This window comes from Solanum verrucosum, unplaced genomic scaffold (genome assembly GCF_900185275.1).
Source record: "Solanum verrucosum unplaced genomic scaffold, falcon-dt-bn FXZP01000265.1, whole genome shotgun sequence".
NCBI classification, from domain to species: domain Eukaryota; kingdom Viridiplantae; phylum Streptophyta; class Magnoliopsida; order Solanales; family Solanaceae; genus Solanum; species Solanum verrucosum.
Window position 1 is genome coordinate 709,890 of NW_026019964.1, and position 22,347 is coordinate 732,236.

The following is a 22,347-nucleotide window of genomic DNA, read 5'->3' on the forward strand; positions in this document are numbered from 1 at the left end:
TGATGTAGTATTCGCTTTAAAAATATTGCCTCACTATCGTTATGGTGTTCATGTAGATGTTTTCACATATCACAAGAGTCTTCAGTATGTATTCAGCAAGAAAGAGCATAATCTCAGACATAGGAGGTGGTTGGAGTTACTCAACGATTATACACACGTAGCCGGACCAAGGTGTGGTGTTCATGTAGATGTTTTCACATATCACAAGAGTCTTCAGTATGTATTCAACAAGAAAAGGCATAATCTCAGACATAGGAGGTGGTTGGAATTTCACCCCACACCTTGGTCCGGCTACGTGTGTATAATTTACTAACCCTTACCTATACCTCATATTAGCCATCACAATCGATGTTTGGCTTAGTTCTTACTTCGCACCAATCGACACTAGACTATTAGATAGTATCACACTAAATCTATGTTGATAATTCTTTTCTTGTTAATTACCTCCTTGGTCCGGCAAGTAGTAACAAGGCTAGTTCTAACGTTGGCCACCGTTAAAAAGACTTCTAAACGAAAGAATTATCAATGCATGCAAAATACTAGTCATGAATTGCTTATTTACTATTCATACTTTGTTAATCACTCATGGTTCCCACAACCCTCGTTGTGGATTTAGTTACCCATATTAGCACGAACACAATTAATAGGTTTAGACAAAGAAATCATGAACTTACGTAAGGAGAATAATAAACCCAGAAATTCAACTTGAATTGCAAAACCAAAATCTTCAAAATGAACTTAGGAAATCAATAATTGCTAGGTTTGCAAATTAATCTCCCAAGTCACAAAGTAAAACTAGAATAATAATGTCTAACCCCCAAAAACGAGGTTTACATACCCTATTTATAGAAAACAAGTGCTAAGTTAAAAGGGAAACAAATTAAGGAAAGTTTGTTCAGGCACGCGTCTTCATTCCACGAGACTGACTCATGGACCGTCAATGGATCTATAGTCCGTGAGTCCCTTCCGTTAGCCAGGACTTGGAAAATATTTCAGCTTCCAAAAATCAGCTTCTCTAAAGTAAACGACGGAACTGCAGTACGGACCGTAGATCGATCTACGGTCTGTCAATCCCCCTCCGTAGCTCCACACTTGGAATCTTCAAAAATCAGGTACTGAAATCCTCGTAGTATCAATCTACGGATCAACAGTACGGTCCGTGGATCAATCTACGGACCGTCAATGGCCACCGTGGTTCCACACTTGGTCAGATTTCCCTGATTTGCCTTCCATGCCTTGTCTGCTGATCTACGGCCATCACCTACGGACCCTCCAAGGACCTACGGTCCGTGGATCACTTTCGTGAAAGCACTTTTTCTGCATTTCTTTCAGTTGTTTCTTTACTTCCATGCCTGAACATCTTTCCTGCAAAATATGATAAAAATACATAAAAACCAATACAAAAAGGCCCTAGACACACATAACTTGTAAGTGAAATGTATTAGAAATACCGTAAACTCACGGTATATCAACACCCTCAACTTAAATTCATTTTGTCCTCAAGTGACACACTAAGACTCTAAACGACACTTATATAAAAGCAAGCATTTCAAGCACAAGCAATCACATGGCTCTCTACCCCACTCTTTTTGTGGGTACACAATTTGTTCTCTTAGACTCGATAAGCTAATTCATGCGGATCAAAACATGACAATGATCGACCAACCAACATACAACATACACTGTTTCACTATCACCAAGGTACTAACTCTCCGTCAATGTACTAAGTGCCCTTACTTCAAACGAAATCCCTTTTATTTCACACAATGACTTATGAATTTGAGTACAAGGATTCATTCAACACTCACACTCAGAAATAACTTCAAGTACAGTTAGTGCTCAGTACCATAGGCTTGCCCTTATTTTTACTGCTTAGACTCTCCAAACTAGACTCTAGGATCACTATAGGACTTTTTTGGCTTGTAACGTAGGCTCAGGGTCAGGTGTGGTACATTTGAGTACTTTTTAGTGACTTTCTGCCCTCCTTGACATTACACTAGGCTTTCAAATTCTTTTTGCCCTATTTTTGCCGTCCTATCGTTTTACCTTCTTTCCCTTAATTTTCTTCAACCACAGATGTGACTTTAGACTTTGTAGCTCTTTTTACTTTTATTTTATTTTTCTTTTAGCTTTCAACAAGTCACATCCTTTCCTCTGTTTTTCAACATCAAACTCTTTGCATACCCATTTTTCTTTCGGTTTCCTCTTTCATAGCCACCCTCAACTTTTTATGGATTTTCCATTGGCTGAGGTGCACAATACCCGATGTAGGGTCAGGGCCAAGATTGAAATTACTTTTATACATTAGCCACCCTCAACTTAGGCTTTTGGCCTAAGTCGAGGTGCACTTGTCCAAGGAGGGACCGGGGCCAACATAGTCGATTATAGGAAGGTGAGTTCGGGGTTTAGAAAGAAATGGTTTAATTTTAGGCTCAAAGTATTTGGATCAAAGGGAGCATTTATTTCATTTGGTTGGATCCTTCTTTTAGGAAATTTGTGGACTTATCAGAACAATGACCTATGATCACTTCCTAACTCTAGGTTGAATTGTCTTAAGCAGGACTAACCGGGCAAGTTCTAGTTTTGCACAAAAACTGTTTGAACACTCAACTATTCTCACACTCTCTTGGCACATAGTTTCATTATCAGATTATCAAATTACCCACTTCATGTTTCAGCGTAAGTCATGCCATCAAGTTGATTCATTATCATGTCATACTCAGAGCCAACATATTCAACTAATCGTAGCCTACAAATTCTAGCAATCATAAAATCTAACGGGTATCATTTTTCATAAGCCATCATGCTTCTTTATTTTTCATGCGTCTACAGATACGATCCTAAGACATGTCAGTTCAACATAAATTAAATAGTCTCTTGGGGGAAAAGAACACAGGCAAGAAAACCCCAAGAGAGGATTTATGAGTTGGGTTAATCAGACTTCACCCTATCACTCACAATTCATTTACCCCACCCCCAACAAAAATAGATGCGATTGTACCCAATGCATACAAAAACAGTAAAAGAAAATGGATTGGGTGAAGCAAACCTGTGGCGCATAGCGCCGACAAATCATTAACAAGGAGGTGGGTCGGTTTCCCGGAGTCCGCTGGAACAATAGTTTGGTCACCCTCAGTAGTTCCCACATTATCCATCATAGCACCTTCAGTAGTGCTCTTTATCACTCTCACTGCACCATCAGTGGTGCTCACAACATCCCTCAAAACAAGCGGGACCTCTACAACTGGGGCAGAGCTCGATGCCCCTGCAACACTCTCACGCACCCTCCGCTGGTGCAACTCTTCATCTAAAATCGAAGCCTTCCTAGCCGCCTTATCCTGCCTTCACTGTCTCTTTTGGGATTTTTCCTCCTCAGTGCGACTAGAACGATGCCTCTTACCTTTAGTACATGTAGGTTCAGGCTCATCCTCGGTGGTCCCACTAAATAAAGCATCCAGTGCCGTGTCATCAGCCAACGCAGTAGGTGCAGCCTGAGGCTCAACTATAGGGGTAGCAAGAATGGCATCAACGTCGGCCCGGAGACTGGCTAACTCGGACTGAAAAGAGGATAGATCTATGGTCGGGGCTGGTCGCTCAAGGACTCTTAGTTCAAAGGTATCAAGATGCTTATTAACGGCCTGGACCTTTCGGTCCATCATTCTCTCCATCCTTCGCTCGATTCTGGCCTCGGACTCTGCTATCGACTTTTGCATCCAAGGCTGGATGTGATGCAGCAGTGTGGCCATCTGAGCCTCTAATTTCTATACTCTGGCCAATGGGACAACAGCAGCCCTGAACTGTGGTGTGGACCGGGATGAGCTAGGAGCCATACTAGCTGCTTGAGAAGAGGAGGACGGGACAATATCGGTGTGATCTGGTATACTGGGGTCACCACCCGGTGCCTGCCCCACTGTGTCTGCAAGATCAGCACCTAAGGGAGGTACCTCAACTTGGGACTCTCTGCGAGGTGCCGCCACATTTGCCTCATCTCGAATGAGGCCTATATCCAATGTCCCTGTAGGGTGGATTAACCTGTCAGAATGCCAGATCGGCACTCCAGAGTCCCTGCACAATTGAAAAATTAACCATGGAAAGGGGAAAGTAGTGGAGGTCTTGAATGCCCTCTTGTGAATCTCTACCAGCAGCATGTGGGCAAAGACAATCTCTACTCTTGCTACCAATGCTGCCACCATAACCGCTCTGTCCCATGTGAGTTGGTTGTCAGCTTTTGTAGGCGACACCTTGTTACGCACCAACAACTAGAAGAACTTGGCCACAAAATTTAATGTGGCCTTTCGGATACCCAAGCGTGGAGTGGAGACCCATTCCGCACGCTCGCCATCTGCAGAAATGTACCTAGCCAACCAAAGTATAACAGCCTCTCGCTGCTCAGCATTCCTCTGGAAAGTGCCACTCCGCACGATGTCTCATCTGTAATCAAACTCCGCTGTGTTTAGAGACCAAGAGTGACCCGTGGTAGGACCATAGAGAAAATGGCTGATGGTGGCAGGTGATATGTCCACCGGACAACCTCGGACCATAGATGAAGTGAAAGGATCTTGGGCTAGGGGTTTTGACCGCTTGGAAATCGAACCACGGAGAGTGGAAGCATAAGAGGCGTAGAATTCCCGCACAATCTCCTCGCTATACATCCCTAGGTCTCGAGCCACCCAGTCACACTTGTGAAGGTTAAACAGCCGGTGGATGTCCGGGACAGTGTGCAAGCTCCCCGTGAGGACTCTGCGCTCCTCTGTAATAAGTCGGGCCATCTTCTGTTTGTCATTTATCATCTTGGCATCCCGATAAATTTTCCATTGGCCCTCTACATACCATCTATTTAGCTCGCTGGCTACTGGAGTAGGATCATCATTTCGTGGTGCAGGTACGGACTCCAAGCTAGTGGCCTCATCAGATGAGGCTGCTTGATCATTCTCACCAGACCTTGTGGCTAATTTAGCACTGGACCCTGCAACATGGGCAGATTCGGACCCTGAAGCATGGCTAGACTCAGAGCCCGAAGCCTGGCTAGACTCAGAGCCAGACGTGGACCTCTCAGCTGCACTGGAAGCAGCCCCAGTTGGTGACCCGATCAGTGTGTGCTCCTCATCAGACTGGGAGACAGTGACTACATTGGGAACCACCTACCAGGGGGAGCCTCTGGTGGCTCGGGGTGCAGTGGGAGAAGTCCTTGTGTTGGGAGGAACGTATGCTGGATCCTTTTCCGTGTCCGTGTCCTCATCGATTAACCTGATGCTAGGGGCAACAGATTTTGACTTGCCCTGTTTTGAGTAGGTGACTAGCTTCTTGGGTGCCATCGTACCTGTGGATGCGATATTAGTGCCAAAACTAACCATAAACACATTAAAAAAAATTTAGCACTATAAACGAACAGTAACAAAGTCCCATGAAAATTTCAGACAGAGGCTACAATAGTCATCCACAGAGGAGACCTACGGTCCGTAGACTGATCTACGGTCTGTGGATCAGAGGACCAACACTATTGGTTGTAGATGGAAACCACAGATGTGCAAAACGGTTCGTAGATTGATCTACGGACCATAGTCCACATCTGTGGTTTTACACTGGGTGAAATTTTCAAATGCATCCAATCCATGGATCTAGTCCACGGTCCGTAGATGGATCTACGGTCCATAGACGGGGTATCGTGGATATGAGCTGTGCCAGGTTTCAGCCAATTTTTTTTTTCAAGTTCACATCTTAGACCATTTTCAACAATATTCTAGTCTAACTATGTATTTCAATATTGAATCATGCTAGTTTGTCATTCTCAGGATTCCGATTAATCATTTTAACTAAGTATTTAAGACAAACTTTGGAACCCCAAGTCGAAACTTACATTTAGACTTATAATCACATATAATAAGGCAACACAATCACTATCTATCGTTCCAAGGGTATTGTAACTTCCAATTTTATCATGCAATTACATCTACCAATTACCCAAGGTCAAGACCCGACTCCCGACTTTCTATATTCAATCTATGAATCAAAATTCAAAGTGAGGGGAAAGTCTATTACCTTACAAGCAACGAGGAGTGGGGTGATTACGTGGCGACACTAGGCTTTGCAAGACCAAAGAATTACCTCTTGGTTACTAACCCGAACATCGGACCTTGTGGGAATTTTTGTAAAGGAAAGGGAGTTTAGGGGTTTGAAGAAAAAGGAAGGGAAGATTAATTTGGGGAGTGATGGGGTGATTATTGAGTGATTTAAGGAGTTCGGGAGGTTATGAAATGGTTTTGGGATTAAATGGAGGGAAGTGGAATGATTTTAAAATTGGGGGTCTTTAAATAGGGGGGTCCGGGTCGGGTCAGGCAGCCTTAGGGTTTGCACCCACGAGACCCCGTCTACGGTCCATGGGTCAATTGATGGTCCGTAGATTGGGACCATCGATGACATTATACTTGAAAATTTTCAGAACATACCTGGGATCTACGGACACCATCTACGGTCCGTGGATTGAACCACGGACCGTCAATGGGGACCGTAGACCTCTGCACCAGACCTTTTTCTGCAAATTTCTCATTTCGGCCCTGCACATGTAGCAACCATTAGGCTATTCTTTTTACATTTTCTGGACACTTTTTGGACACGGACCCTATGCTAAGTCTAGCCAACACAAAAAAAAAACTAAAACTTAAACACCTATCTAAATTAATACAGAGAATCAACTAAAATATAGAACTGCTAGATGGAAACAAAAACCTATCATTGGCTAGATTGTACATCTTGGGTTGCCTCCCAAGCAGCGCTTGATTTAATGTCGCGGCACGACGCTAATCTCTTGATTACTCAGACTTCATCAAGATGGTAGGCCTCGATCACTTCTTGCACACTCTCAGCATTTTCCAGATAGATCTTAATCCTCTGCCCATTTACCATGAACCTTGTTCCTTCCCTATTCTCAAGCTCAACCGCTCCATGGGGGAGCACTTTTGTGAGCAAAAATGGCCCAGTCCATTTGGACTTGAGTTTGCCTGGAAACAAGCGCAACCTAGAGTTGAATAGAAGCATAAGATCACCAACCACAAATTCTCGCTTTTCAATTCTTTGATCATGGTACCTCTTCATCTTCTCTTTGTACAAGGCTGAACTTTCATAAGCTTTTAGGTGAAATTCATCAACCATATTCAAGTCATTCATTCCATGATTAGATGCGGCGCCCCAATCCAAATTTAGTTTCTTCATTGCCCACATTGCCTTGTGCTCTAGCTCTACTGGTAAATGACAAGACTTCCCATACACAAGTTGGTAAGGAGACATACCTATGGGAATCTTGTAGGCAGTGCGATAGGCCCATAGAGCATCATCAAGCTTCCTTGACCAATCCGTTCTGTTAGCATTCACAGTCTTCGCCAAAATCTGTTTAATCTCTCTGTTGGACACTTCAACTTGCCCACTAGTTTGTGGGTAGTACGGAGTGGCCACATTGTGGCGGACACCATATTTCTCAACTAGTGCCTTGAACAATTTATTACAAAAGTGGGAACCTCCATCACTGATTATTGCCCTTGCTGTACCAAATCTAGAGAAAATATTCCTTTACAAAAATGCGGTGACACTTTTACCTTCATTGTTAGGGAGCGCAACTGTTTCCACCCACTTTGATACTTAATCAACCGCAACAAGAATATATTTCAGCCCATGTGAAGTCACAAATGTACCCATAAAATCAATGCCCCATGCATCAAACAACTCTATTACCAATATGGGATTCATAGGAAGCTCTTGCCTCTTTGAAATCCCTCCTTCTCTTTGGCAACGATCACATGACTTTGCGAAATCATGAGCATCTTGGTGAATGGTAGGCCAGTAGTACCCATACTGCAAAATCTTATGTGCAGTCCAAATACCACTATGATGCCCACCCACATGCGACGAATGGCATGCTTCAAGTACACTCAACATCTCAGCCTCGGGCACACAACGATGAATAATCTCATCTGCACAACTACAATACAAGTAAGGCTCATCCCAAAAGAATTTCTTCACGTCATGCATAAACTTCTTCCTTTGGTGAAAAGACAAATCCGGCGGCACCAAATCGCTTGCCAAATAATTAGCAAAGTTTGCAAACCAAGGAATCAGATCATGAGAAGCAGCCAAAACCTGCTCATCTGGAAAAGTATCATTAATTTCAGCCCCATCACCAAGCTTTAGCATAACTTCTTCCTCTAATCTGGACAAGTAATCGGCAACTTGATTTTCGGTCCCCTTTCTATCTTTTACCACAAAATCAAACTCTTGCAGCAACAATACCCATTTAATCAACCTTGGTTTTGCATCCTTCTTCGCCATCAGATATCTCAATGCAGAATGGTCAGTATGCACTATGACCTTAGTACCAAGCAAATAGGATCAAAATTTTTTGAATGCAAAAACCACCACAAGAAGCTCTTGTTCAGTCACAGTATAATTCTTCTGGGCCACATTTAGAGCTTTACTAGCATAGTAAATAGGATGGAGTATTTTCTCTCGCCTCTGTCCCAATACCACACTAAGCGTCACTCCACTTGCATCACACATTACCTCAAATGGTTGTCCCCAATCTGGTGAGATAATGATAGGTACAGTAATCAACTTCTCCTTCAACTCTCCAAATGCTCTTAGACAAGCATCATCAAAATCAAACTTAGACTCCTTTTCGAGCAGTTTGGACAAAGGATGTGCAATTTTAGAGAAGTCCTTGATGAACCTCCTACAGAAACCTGCATGCCCACGAAAACTTCTAACACTTTTTACAAAGATAGGTGGTGGAAGTTTTTCTATTACCTCAACTTTTTCTCGATCAACCTCGATACTTTTCTCAGAAATCTGATGGCCTAACACGATTCCTTCTTTCACCATAAAGTGACACTTCTCCCAATTTAGCACTAGATTGCAATCTTCACACCTTTTCAGCACCTCAGCCAAATGATCTAGACAGCGGTCAAAAGAGTTACCTACCACATAGAAGTCATCCATGAACACTTCAATAGTGTCCTCCACCATATCAGAGAATATTGACATCATACACCGCTGGAATGTCGCTGGAGCATTACGCAAACCAAATGGCATCCTTTTGAAGGCGAAAGTCACATAAGGGCAAGTGAAGGTGGTCTTCTCTTGGTTCTCTGGAGCTATAGAAATTTGATTGTAGCCTGAATAACCATCAAGAAAACTATACCAACCCTTACCAGCAAGTCTATCCAACATCTGATCCATGAATGGCATGGGGAAATGGTCTTTATCTGTCCAAGCATTTAACTTACTATAGTCCATGCAGACTCTCCATCCAGCCACGGGCCGCATCGAAACAAGCTCATTTCTTTCATTAGGAACCACAGTGATCCCACATTTCTTGGGCACACATTGAACAGGACACACCCAACTATTATCTGCAATGGGATAAATAACTCCGGCATCCAACCACTTGATGATCTCCTTTTTAACTACCTCTTGCATAGGTGGATTTAGTCTTCTTTGGTGCTCGATACTAGGCTTGTGATCTGGCATGAGTTGGATTTTGTGAGAAAAATAACAGGAGGGATCCCAATAATATCCGCAATAGTCCACCCAATAGCTCGCTTGAATCTCTTCAACACAGTCACTAAGCACTCTACTTGTCTTGCATTTAAATCTGCCGCAATGATGACCGGCAAAGTATTATCTCTACCCAAAAATACATACATCAAATGTAGTGGTAGAGCCTTAAGCTCCACTTTCAGTGCCTTCACAATAGATGGTCTCGCGGGTGGGGACTCACAATTCTTCATGTCTAGCTCATACTTCTTTGGTTTTGACCAATATTTGTATCTATCTAGTGCATCTACCAACTCATCGTACTCTTCAATACCATCACTCTCGAAGTTCATCATAACTGTTGTTAGTGCCTCAACACCTAGTCGCTCTTCAATTTGCACTTATGTTCCACTCTCAACTCTGTAAGTTATAGCAGATACTGTTTGGAGTTCACCACTCTGCTTCATGGATCTACAAATATTGAAAGTTGCTTCTTCACTGTTCAATCTGAACTTCATTTGCCCCTTCTCCATATCAACCAATGGACGCCCTGTGGCAAGGAATGGTCTCCCAAGGATGATGGGAACCTCAAAACTGACCTCACAATCAAGAATCACAAAATTCGCTGGAAAAATGAAAGACTCCACTTTCACTAGCACATCATGGAGTACACCAATGGGCCTCTTCACAGTTCGATCAGCCATGAGTAACCACATGGTAGTGGGCTTTGGGTCCCTTAGACCCAACTTTTTTTAAATAGACAATGGCATGAGGTTGATGCTAGCACCAAGGTCACACAGTGCCTTAGCAAAGTGTAACAGCCCGATAGTACATGGAATCGTGAAGGCACCAGGATCCTCCTTCTTTTGCACAAGAGACCTTGTAGCAATAACGCTACAATGCTGCATTCTATCCTCATCTTCAAAACTTACAGACCTCTTCTTTGTCACCATATCTTTCATAAACTTTGCATACCCAGGCATTTGCTCCAAAGCTTCTATCAATGGGACGTTGATAGAAAGTTGCTTCAACATACTAATAAACTTGCAATAATTACCATCTTTAGTCGTCTTCACTAACCTCTATGGAAACGGTGGTGGAGGTCTAGGTATGGGTACCACTTTCTGAGATATCTCTGCTTCTTTCTCTGTCGCATTCTCAGACTCTTCTCTAACCTCTATCACATCATCTTCTTTTCTAATCTCAACTTCCATCACAGATGGCCTAGGTGAATCTATGGTTTGCTTACCCCCTCAAGTAGTAACTGCCAGACAATGACCGTTATTCTTTGGGTTCTGGATGGTGTTGCTAAGAAAAGTACCAAGTTGACGTGGGTTCACTGTAGTAGACAATTGGGTCATCTACTGCTCTAGGTGCTTTATTGACACTGCATGGGTATCAACCTTTTGACCAATACCAGACAAGTCATTTCTCATCTCCTTCACATTCTCATCAGTTGCATCAAACCTTCTCATCATCTTCTGCATCATATCTTCAATACGCACCATATTGCCTCTAGCTTCCCTAGTACCAGATTCTTGATTTTGAGGGGGAACATAAGGTCCAACCCGATCGTTTCTATTGCCATAGGTGTTTCTGTTATAATTGTTGTCGCGATTGAAGTTCCCATCTCGGACATATTGACCCTCTTGGTTGTAATTTCCATAGTTTTGACCTTGGTTTCCTTGACCTTGCGCCAATTTTCCGCGTTGGATCCTTGGGCGTTTGGTCGGAAACCCCCCGTCTGATCATTCATCGCATAAGCATCTTCCCTATAGTAACACTCTTCATCTAGTGGTGGCGTTCTAGTCAAGTAATTCACAGCATTTACCTTCTTTGCACCTCCACTCACATGCTTCAATACCAACCCGAACTTGGTCCTCATCTGAGCCATCTCCTCACGAATCTCATCCGCAGACTGGGTATTTTGTATTCTGAATGACAAATGTGTTTCTCCCAGTATCTGACCTCCTAGTGCTCCATGCTTTATTGTTGCGAGGTATCTTCTCCAATTTTTCAGAAATATGTGCATATGTGCAGTCTCCATATGAACCTCCTGCAATAGTATCAAGCACTGTTTTATTGTTGTTATCCTGACCTCGATAGAAATATTCCTTCAGTGACTCATCATCAATACAGTGATTTGGGACACCTCTTACGAAGACAATGAATCTGTCCCAAGAGCTACTCACAGACTCTCCAGGTAATGCTACAAAATTATTGAGCCTATCATTGTGATTTAACTTCTTGGACACTAAATAGTACCTTGCTCAGAACACATCCATCAATTGGTCCCATGTAAAGATTGAGTTATAAGGAAGCTCAGTGAACCATACTACAACATCGCCTATCAGTGATAGAGGGAACACTCATAATCCGATGACATCCATATCCAAGTCTGGTCTACCTACAAACTTTTGCAAACCACCCTTAGCTTGGCTAAGTGAGCATGTGGGTCCTCCGATGGCAATCCTGAGAATAAGCCCCTTGTTGTAAGCATCTGCATCAAGCTACTAGTCACCACAAATGTGTGCCCTAGAGGTAGAGGAGGTAGGACAATAGGTCCATCTGAGTTTGTTATATTATCGTTGCCCCGATAGTTGTCATGTTGTCGTGGGCCTAGTGGATCTTGCACCCTCAATGCATCTCCCAATTGATTTTCAGCTGGAATCTGATTGTCCCTACCAACTACCCTCGGTTGTTGTAACTCAACTGCATCACCTAGATTTCCTTCGATAGGATTAACTGGATCTCCTAGATTGTTCATTCTTCGCAAAGTGCGGTTCAACTCTGGATCGTAAGGAGTAAGTGCTTCACCCTGACTCCGTGTACTTGGGCATACACTAGAGTCAGAACCTGAAGAGACAAAAACAAAGAGAAAAAGTAAAATTAGGAAATGTTTTACTAACGTTCAATAATGTAGTTAAAATAAATTTAAAAGCTAAATATCCCTGGCAGGGGCGCCAATATTTGATACGCTCAAATTACACCTCCCTAAAGAAGCATAAGTGATCATTATCAAGTAAAGAACCCAACTTGTAGGTTGGGGTCGATCCCACGAGGAAAATGGTTTAGACCTTACTTTAACCAACAATCATATTCAATTAGTCAAATTAATTCCAGAAACAAGTAAGTAAATGGAGGGTTTTGTGAAACAAATTGTAAGAATTCAATAAGTAATTAACAAACAAAAGTCAATTTTTGTTGTTATCAAGATGAGAGAATTAACTAGGGTATACGTGTTCCCCACAAGCTCATAACGCAGTAATCCTAGTAATAACAATCCTTTCCTAGTATATCACATGCAAAGTGGTAAGTTATGTATCTCTAAATCCTTGGTCCGGCATCTAGAAAATTTCACCCCGCACCTTGGTCCGGCTACATGTGTATAATTTACTAACCCTTACCTATACCTCATATTAGCCATCATAATCGATGGTGGCTTAGTTCTTACTTCGCACCAATCGACACTAAACTATTAGATAGTATCACACTAAATCTATGTTGATAATTCTTTTCTTGTTAATTACCTCCTTGGTCGGACAAGTAGTAACAACGCTAGTTCTAACGTTGGCCACCGTTAAAAAGACTTCTAAACGAAAGAATTATCAATGCATGCAAAATAGTAGTCACGAATTCCTTATTTACTATTCATACTTTGTTAATCGCTCATGGTTCCCACAACCCTAGTTGTGGATTTCGTTACCCATATTAGCACGAACACAATTCATAGGTTTAGACGAAGAAATCATGAACTTACGTAAGGAGAATAATAAACCTAGAAATTCAACTTGAATTGCAAAACCAAAATCTTCAAAACGAACTTAGGAAATCAATAATTGCTAGGTTTGCAAATTAATCTCCCAAGTCACAAAGTAAAACTAGAATAATAATGTCTAACCCCCAAAAATGAGGTTTACATACCCTATTTATAGAAAACAAGTCCTAAGTTAAAAGGGAAACAAATTAAGGAAAGTTTGTTGAGGCACGCGTCTTCATTCCACGAGACTGACTCACGGACCGTCAATAGATCTATGGTCCGTGTGGCCTTTCTGTCAGCCAGGACTTGGAAAATATTTCAGCTTCTCTGAAGCAAATGATGAAACTGCAGTACAGACCGTAGATCGATCTACGGTCCGTCAATCCCCCTCCGTAGCTCCATACTTGGAATCTTCAAAAATTAGGTACTGGAACCCTCGCAGTATCAATCTACTAATCAATAGTACGATCCGTGGATCAATCTATGGACCGTCAATGGCAACTGTGGTTCCACACTTGGTCAGATTTCCCTGATTTGCCTTCCATGCCTTGCTTGTTCATCTATGGCCATCACCTATGGACCGTCAAAGGACCTACGGTCCATGGATCACTTCCGTGAAAACACTTTTTCTACATTTCTTTCAGTTGTCTCTTTACTTCCGCGCCTGAACATCTTTCCTGCAAAATATGATAAAAATACATAAAAACCAATACAAAAAGGCCCTAGACACACACAACTTGTAAGTGAAATGTATTAGAAATACAGTAAACTCACAGTATATCAGTGTCCATGGGTAAGACCCATGCCTCGTGGATGGGGTCGTAGGTCCCAAACCTACCTTGCCAACCCTCAAAACCAAACCACTCCCAACAAGCACAGGCCGTGAGTTAAACCATGCCCTGTGGTCGGGGTCTCATGGGTGAGTCTGTTTAAAATGGTTATGATGGGGACTAAGGGGTCTTTTCAGAATTAATTAAGGATTAAGTGGTGTCATTTTACCTTAGTTTAGACAACCTATATAAAGACTTTAGACCCTTAATCAAGTCATCCTAAATCATTATTTCTACACCCCCAAAAGAAACCCAATTCTTCCTCAAATATCCTCTATCTAGAAAGTTAAGAAGAAGAAGAGGGTCAAGCAAGGTCAAGTCAAGACTCCATTGTTTCAAGCTTGGTAGGATTATAATCAAGGTATGATGGTTTATTCATTCATGGATTCCTTTCATCCAGGAAGCCCCCATGTTTTCTCCAATTTAGAAGAAGAATTCCCCAAGTCAATCTAGGGTTTCTCCTAATGTTATGGACTATGATCCAATAGACTAGATTATGATTGTTTATGATCGTTTATGATTGTTTATGATGGAATTACATGATTTTCGTATGATTATACATGTATTCTTGATTAACATAAGATTGTATGGTGAAATTGATATAGTTTGGTTTTATGCTATGGAAGGGGAAATTGAGGGCTTAGATGTGACCTTCTAAGATTGATGAATTTCTTTATGAATTGCTTGAGATTAGAACACCTAGATATTAATTTCTTAAAAGTAAAGCTTGTAAACATGAATTGATTAGATTAGGGCTTATATGATGAAACATGATTTGGAGTGTTGATATGGAGTCTATATATAGATATATGATTAGAATTGATTAAGGATGAAGCATGTAGGTAGCATACCTTGATATCTAAGTCTATGAGATATTTATGAGAAGTATTGCTTGAGAGTAAAGCTTGTAGTCATAGATGATGAATTCTAGGGCTTTGAGAGTAAGGCTTGTAATTATGAATGTAAATTTCTTGGGTTTTGAGAGTAAAGCAAATATGATGAACTATAGAGGTTAAAGCTTTGAGAGTGAAGCTTATGTGTTTGATAAATGGTGGATAGGATTTACCCACATGACCTATATTATGAAGGTATGCATGTTATTATGAAATCCCCATATTTCCCAATAATGATCTTGTGATGTGGATTTATTGATGAAAGAGGTTTTTTATGGGATTATGCTTGTAGTGATTGGGTTACTTGAATTATGTTGATATCCATGTCTAATGCTTAAATTCTAGATGTGTTGGTTGAAATTAGGCTTTGAACCTTGAAAGGGCAAGTTGATGAGATTATGCATGTTTTCATGAAATCTATGCAAATGCCATACATACACTTTGAGAGTGGAGTGTCTATGATTATGATGTATTTGTTTTGTTGTTGAAAGAATACTCTCATATACACACTTATGCATGAATATTATATAATGTGAAAGGTTTTCTCACAATATGATTCTAAGGTTGAATGGCTTTCTCACCTATTGAATTTATATGTAGACATGGACGGTGAAAGATTATTCTCACGCATGATCTAAGTGTTATCCTATGAGTTATGTTGGATTGAGTGTCAAGATATTCTTTCATGAATATGAATTAATTCAAGACTTAATAAGTACTCTGTGGGAATTAATGCTTAGCACCGAGTGGATATTAATATGAGATGGAAGCCCTCACGTTAGTTGAGGCCGGATTTCTAGAAGCAATCTCTTGAGATAGATGCTCTCAAGATAGTAGAGGCCGGGTATCTAGTAATAATCTCCTTGTCCCATAAACTACGTGCCCCCGTAGGTTACTTAGATAATGGATCCACCTAATCTAAGAGTATGGTTCTACCTTAGGCAAGTATGACAACCCTTTTCGGTATGGGTAACACCAGATTGCACGGTAAGCTCACATGGTCTATGTCGGTTAAGGCTTATTCCCACAACAAGAATATGAACATGAATAATGAACTAAGGTTACTTCAAGGAAGTATTGTAAGTATGTTTTGATATGAGGACTACTTTATGATGTATGTCTAGTTTTGTTGTTGCTATAGTTGTTTTCCTTGATATGTCTTACTAAGGTGAATGTTCCCTTGTCTATGAGAAATAAGCTAAGGATGAGATCAAAAGATGATGAATATGAATGAGGGCCTAAATTGGTTTGCTTAGTGTGGATGAGATTTATGGGTTTCTATCCATGCATTGCACAAACATGCTTTGAGGTTACTTATGAAGTGTTTCTCTTACATTATGTTGATCTGTATGCATTTATTATGACTATGACTATGTTGTTACATATTAAGCTTATGATTTATGTTACTTTCTCTTATGTCTATAGCCTATGCCTTATGTTGATTATCTCTTATGATTATGATATATGTCTTATGTTCACAAATGCATTTATTATGCATATGTTGATGATTTATGCTAGCCATCGCATTGAGTACATTATTGTACTAATGCATACTCTTGCCTACATTCTTATCAAATGTAGGGTCCAGTGATATTGACTTCCATCTCGGTGGCTAAGTTATAGTAGGAGCAAGCAAGTGAAGACTTGGTGAGTCCTGATAGCATCGAGGACTTGATCACCTTTTCCTTTTATGTATTTATTTTATGTTTAGACTTTTGTATGGGTTGTGTCCCTAACTCTTTTCAAGTATTAGATGGTTTGAGACAAGTGTAAGAGTTCCGCTTCGAGGAAAAATGTTTTAAATTTCTACACTTTCTATTATGTTATGTTATGATATGTTAAGTAGGGTACAGGCTTGGATAGAAACTCCAGAATTTTATGAATCAAAGATGGAGGAAGATCCTCGAGAGTTTCTAGATGAGGTCTCTAAGGTGTTGGACTTTGTGGGAGTTACTCCAGTAGAGAAGGTGGAGTTGGCTTCTTACCAGCTCAAAGGGGTTGTGCAAATTTGGTTTAAACAGTGGAAAGAGGATAGACCGGTAGGAATTGGTCCTATCGAGTGGGAAAGGTTTAAGAGTTCTTTTCTAGATAGGTTCTTCCTGTTAGAGTTGAAAAAAACTTTAGTGCTTGAGTTCATTAACCTTAGACAAGGTAATATAAGTGTTAAGGAATATGCATTAAGGTTCACCCAATTGTCTAAGTATGCTCTAATTCTAGAGTCCGATCCTAGGTCGGGAATAAGTAAGTTTTTGTCGGGTGTGTCCGACTTGGTAGTGAAAGAATGTTGTATGGCTATTCTTGATCATGATATGAATATTGGTCGCCTTATCATTTATGCTTAACAAATTGAGTAGGAGAAACTATAAGGGAGAGCTAGGGAGAAAAACAGGTCTAGAAATGATTATAGTGATTTCTCTCATGTGAGGTCCGATGGACATGGTCGTTCTACAAATCGACAAAGGTCTTCTAGACAAGATTGCTCCAATGCTCCTAAGTATAGTGAAGATAGGGTGTCTAACCTTAAACCACAATTAATTAGTAGCGAGTCCATATGGCCTACATGTGCTAGGTATAATAGGAGACATGTGGGTAAATGCCTAGCGGGTTCTAATGTTTATTTTGGTTGTGGTGAGTTGGGCCACAAGATAAGGAATTGCCCTAAAGTTGCTAGAAATGAATGGGATAGTCGTTGTAGGTCTCAACCCTACCCTCCATCCAGTCTAATTGGTTCGGGTAGGAATGCCCTAAAGCAAAAAATGTTATATGCTCTCCAAGCTAGAGGTGAACAAGAGTGTCCTCCAAATGTTGCTCCTGGTATGTGTTTTATGCTTATTTAGATTCTGGTGTTGCTTGTCTTTTATGACTTGTTAGACTTGGTATGATAAACCTTGATATTGTTTTATTAATGGTAGAACCTGACATAGCCATGATGAGTTTTGGGGTATGTTGATAGATTTGGTGAATATGGTGTTTTAGTAATGCCTAGATATGTTGAATGAGTAAACTCCTCTAAAGGGTAGTAGTGTAATTCACCATGGTTTAGAATCATCTTGTGTGATGGATGTGAAAGCTTAGTGATAACTTGTTCCGACCTAAGAGTTGAAAGAAATGGTGTTTAGAAAGTTTATATAGGCATACTCCCAAGGGGGAGATGGTGTGCCTAGATAGGAAGGTCGTTAAGTATTCTTAATGTTCATGATTTGGGTTTGGGAAGTTTAGTCCCCGTTTTGTAAAGCCCTTATGATATTTTAGACCGGCTAGTTAAGAAATAGAAGAACAAGGTAGTTGCTTCAATGAAGTGATAATGAGTGGTCTTTAGTGAGGGTTTTGGTTGAGAGCGCTACTTGGGAGGCCGAGGGCTAATGATATGTCCCGATGTCCTCATCCTTTTTCCTTCTATTCCTCTTTTAGCTTGAGATAATAAGTTCCTCTTAGTTGTATTATGTTTTGGAGTCATGTGTGTTTTAGATGTTTCCATGATTTCCTTATGTGGTGCATGTTCATGAAAAACTTGTGTTTTGAAAGGAAATGAGTTTGCAAGCTTGATTTCCTCATGTTGTTGTGCATTGAGTATGAGTTGCCTATTTGACTTTATGAGATGAATCGATGAACATGTTTTGATATGCCTTTTGAGAGTAAATTGCATTTAGACTCCACGATAATTGTTGAGTCTTCATTAAAGCTTGGAAAACATAATTCCTCCTAAGAACATGAGAAATATTGAAATTTCATGCATAGTGGGTAGTTAGATGTAGTTCCTACTTCCTTGTGATGCATTAATTATGTTTAGCTTAGCGTTGATGATTCCTCTTTGGTGGTGTCCATTTAGAAGTGTTGCATGCATGATGGGTTGCTAGTCTAGAGTCTTAACCTTAAGAACTGCCTAAGTGAAGAAGAAGAAGAGGGTCAAGCTAGGTCAAATCAAGACTCCATTGTTTCAAGCTTGGTAGGCTTTATAATCAAGGTATGATGGCTTATTCATTCATGGATTCCTTTCATCCATGAAGCCTGATACGTTATTACACCTCTATTAAAGAACCATAAGCGATCGTTGTCAGATAAAGAACCCAACTTGTAGGTTGGGGTCGATTCCATGAGGAATATGGTTCAGACTTAAATTTAACTCACTATTATCTCCGTTTAGTCAAACTATTTCTGAGAAAAGTAAAAGTGGGGGGGGGGGGGGAGTTTGTAAGAAAGTAACATATTGTTGATTAAGTAATAAGTAGGCAAGATTCAAACTTTGAGTTATCAATATGAGAGACAAACTAGGGTATATGTGTTCCCTATAAGCTCTTAACTCAGTAATCTTAATAATAGTAATCATTTCCTAGTATGTAACATGCAAAGTTGGTAAGTTGGTTATCCATCAGTGATTGGTCCTCCAAATAGGGAATTTCACTACACACCTTTGTCCGGCTACGATTGTATGCTTTACTAACCCTTACCTTTTACATAAGATTAGTCATCACATAAATGTATGGTTTAGTTTTCACCCTCACACTAATTGACACTGGACTATTAGATAGCATCCACTAAATCTCTATTGTTTAATCCTTTTCTCATTCATTACCTCCTTGGTCTGACAAGTAGGAATGAGGCGAGTTCTAACGTTGGCCACGTTAAAAAGACTTCTAAATGAAAGATTAACAATACATGCATAAACACTATTTAAGAATTACTTAATTATTATTCATACTTTGTCAATTGCTCGTGGTTCCCACAATCATAGTTGTGGATTTAGCTACTCATGCTTGATAGTTCACAATTCACAATTAGATAAGAAGAATTCATGAACTTACAAGTAGAATCGATGAAACCCGAAATCTTGAATTGAAATTCAATGTGAAAATTGTATTAAACAAAGTTCAGAAATCAAATTGCTAAAGTTTGCAAGTTAATTTCCAAAACACCAAAAACTAGAAGGTTACAATAATGTCTAACACCCAAAAACGAGGTTAACAATTCCTATTTATAGAAAAAAGTCCTAAATAAAACAGGAAACAAAATAAGGAAATAAATTGCTAGAATGCAATTTATGTCGACGACATGACCTACGGAGCGTGAATCGACCTACGGTCTGTAGGTCACCTATCACGCCCCAAAATAGGGGGCGTAATTGGCACTCGATACCCTAATACACCGAGTTACCCACTGAAATATACTAGCTAAACCAAACTTATGAGGCAAAAAGATTGGACAGCACAACCTCTAAAAAGTGAAGCCTGGACCCAGAGGTCATGGTAGACAAATTTAAAAAAAATAAAGATGTACTATCTAGCCGACGAGGCCACAACCGAAAACATACCTACTTACACACACACACATATATACATGCCAAGACTATTGGCTGGAGATTGAAACATACAAAAAGAAAACCCAGAATATTGTGTCCACAACAGCCTCTATAAGTGACATAAGCAGTGTCGGGACAAGTCCCCGACTATACCCAAACTGTACAACAAAAGTAAACATCCTCTAGATAAGATGGAGCTTAGCAACTCATAGCTGAACCTGAATCCTAGCGGGTGGGTCGATTAAAGTCCCTGCCTGTACCTGCTCGCACAAAACAAAAAACAGCGTCCCCAGGCAAAAGGACGTCAATACGAATAAAACTATACTGGTATGTAAAGCGAAAAGTAAAATCATAAACATTTACTGTAAAAGGGTACTAGAGATACCACCTAAAACTGAAACCCAAATAATCTCCATGGCTGACCTTTAGCCCCCCTACTACTTAAATATGCATGGTATGCTCGTATAATCGTACGTCGTGAATATATATATATATATATATATATATATATATATATATATATAGATGCATGAGATACCCAACCAAATGCTAGCAATGGTGGTGCTTTCCGGTAGCGAACCAACATCATATTCACCAACTTGTGGTCATCTGTGTCTCATATGTATAAATATAGGCAATAGGCCCCATACCTCCTGATTATAGCTCGGGAGTAGAATGCATAGCATGTCATGTCATGGACTTATAACACCTATGAGTTACTGTTGTCATGTTGCCAATCTTGTCCCGTTTGTAGTCTTGTTCTCATAACCCATAATAACTTTCGTATTACATATAACAATCTCATGGAACTTGATATGTTCTTCCAAATAAGCTTGAAAAGTTAACTCGAATTTTAGAAGGATAACCTAACCTTGTTGATATTCATAACAAGTTTAAGGTGACTTACTTAGTTCCTAACTTGGTTCCTAGATAATTTATAAAAGAAATATTTCAAAAACCAAGTGTTCTAATAGTTTACATCTAAATTATATTTGAGAGTTTTTGAAGGTCATGAGCTACTTTAAAGCTTTTCTTTAATAATAAACTTAGTGGAGAAAGAGGGCTGGTCACAAGTAGTAAGGGTCTCGCGTGAAATTTCAATTCACATCACCCAAGGAAGAATACGAATTCATACGTGCGGACATATAATCAAGGAAACTGATAAAATGACATGTAGATGTCGAACACTCTATTTATCCGAACGAGTGAAATATCAAAATAATAGATTTATGAAAATAATTCAGCTGAGATCCCAATGCCTTTCACTGAAGGTCTTTCTAGCAAGAGAATAGCAAAATATCACATTCGACGTTTTAGGAATTTCCCAGGAGTGGTGCTAAAATGAGGGACGTAGCTTCGCCTTAACATACCTTTTCAATGAACGCTCGAATGGCCGTAGCTTCTTCACGAAAGTTGTTCCTTACGTCCTAAACTTCGCAAACACTATAATACACAGCTGGTACACACCTATAAACAGTTCATAATTGTTCTTAAATTGACAGATTTTCCAAATGGCCTCAACTTGATGAAATGTCCTTAGAACTTCAAAAAAACAATCATAAAAGAATGCCGAGATGATTACCTTAGTTAACCAAGTGTAAACCTTGAAGAAACACCAATAACTACAAATTTATATCTTCAAAACTTGCTCCAAACGCAGCTAATAGAAGGGGAAAACGATTGTCACGTGTAGAGATCACATTTCTAGGCATGGGGGTAATCTTCATCATTCAAGTACTCCATAGGAACACTCTCTTAAGCTTTCTTTCTGGTTTGGAAGTAAAATGAAATGTTTTCATGGCTTAAAACGTTGAGTAAGCCGACATACCACATTTTTTACCCGACTCGGATTCTGCCCTAGCAGTCCGTAGTAAAACCCTCATAACTTTTTACTCCGATGTCGGTTCGATACGGGGTTTTGTGCGTTGCAAACTAGACTCGTAGGCCTTCAATTTAATGGGTGATAGGCCTTCTAAATCTTTGTATATTGGGAGAAAACATCCAAGACATTTGACCCAAAGTTAAGAAAATATTATTAGAGAAACT